Below are 1,389 nucleotides of genomic sequence, written 5' to 3'. Positions count from 1 at the left end.
AATGTAGTTTAGCATTGCAAAAATCCTGGCACTAATTTCTATTTTTATAATTCAGCCTGAACCATAATGCATGCACTCATAAGTTCTCCTAATCATCAAAATAATCTTACACATCAATGGGAGCACAAAATAAGCTACTATGATTGTAGGACTCCAATTGGCAAATACTTGTATTTTCTATGAACACTGCCTCTCCCTCAGTTATCAGAAGGATAGTACCTTAAGAAAATCTATAATACTGGAGACAGCTAAAAGGGTTAGATTTTGAATAATAATAAAATACTTTGTTCTCGTCCAGTACCTTTTCATCTGAAGTTCTCATATCATAAGCCTGGCAATAAACAAGCTTCACAAAATGTCTATCAAGGAACTGAGGATTGCTTTCCTAGCCACTGAAGGGCAGCCACTTCTTCTGTTACATGTAGCAGCTGATTCTGAACAATGCAACAGCTATACAAAGCAGCATAAAACCACATATCCTGGAAAATGAAGAAAGAAGTTAAGTAAGCCACAGATGCATTTAGGAGAAACCAAGTTGAAAATAAATTAACAAATTAATATAATTATCACCATGGCTATTTTAGTATGGTTCTTAATGTTTTCATTACTCTGAACTAGTCCCTCAGTTATGTCAGCTAGCACTCATCATCTGTGATTAATAGCATGGTTTCTGCAGCAACTTTACTCAGATTGTTCATGAAACATCTGAAGATTTTCTGAAGGTTAAAGTGACCAAAAGTGATTAGGAGGTAGACAGCAGAGGTCTGGCACAGAGATTCCTAATTAAGGTTGTGATGGGAAGCTAGGGTTAATTGTCATAAAATCCATCAGTACTCATACAGGCATGCATCTCAGTGCTCTTTTATGGAAAAAAATAATATCTGATTCATTTTCTATTGAACTCAATAGCAAAACTTCCACTGAGTTTAGTAACAACTGTGAAGCCCTTCAAAGCATATATTATCACTTTTCAAATTTTTGGATGCCTGTACATGTGTGGGGAGGTCGTTCTGACATGCTGTAATTACAGCACATTAGAGCAGACTCAATTAATCGAGTCTGCTGGAGTGTGCTAATTAGCATGCTCCAGCCAGCTTCCATGTCTCGTGTATCAGCGGCCCTGTGCTTCAAAATCAGAGCCACCAACAGAACATGTAAAAACACCCTTTGAAACTTACAGGGTGCATCTACACGTTCATTAATGTGCTGCAGTTACTGCACATTAAGTTTAGTACTTGGTTAACCAAGTACTAAATTAATGCACAGAAACTCATACTACTGCACAGTAGCACTAGTGCATGCATTTTTAGTGATGCTTAATGTTCAGTAGCCTAATACCACTGTGCAGTGGTGTATTAGCATGGTTTTTCCCCAGCATGCTGCTGTGCA

This window comes from Gavialis gangeticus, unplaced genomic scaffold (assembly GCF_001723915.1).
Source record: "Gavialis gangeticus isolate Ggan-Ray unplaced genomic scaffold, GavGan_comp1, whole genome shotgun sequence".
NCBI classification, from domain to species: Eukaryota; Metazoa; Chordata; order Crocodylia; family Gavialidae; genus Gavialis; species Gavialis gangeticus.
This window is presented reverse-complemented; position numbering follows the sequence as displayed.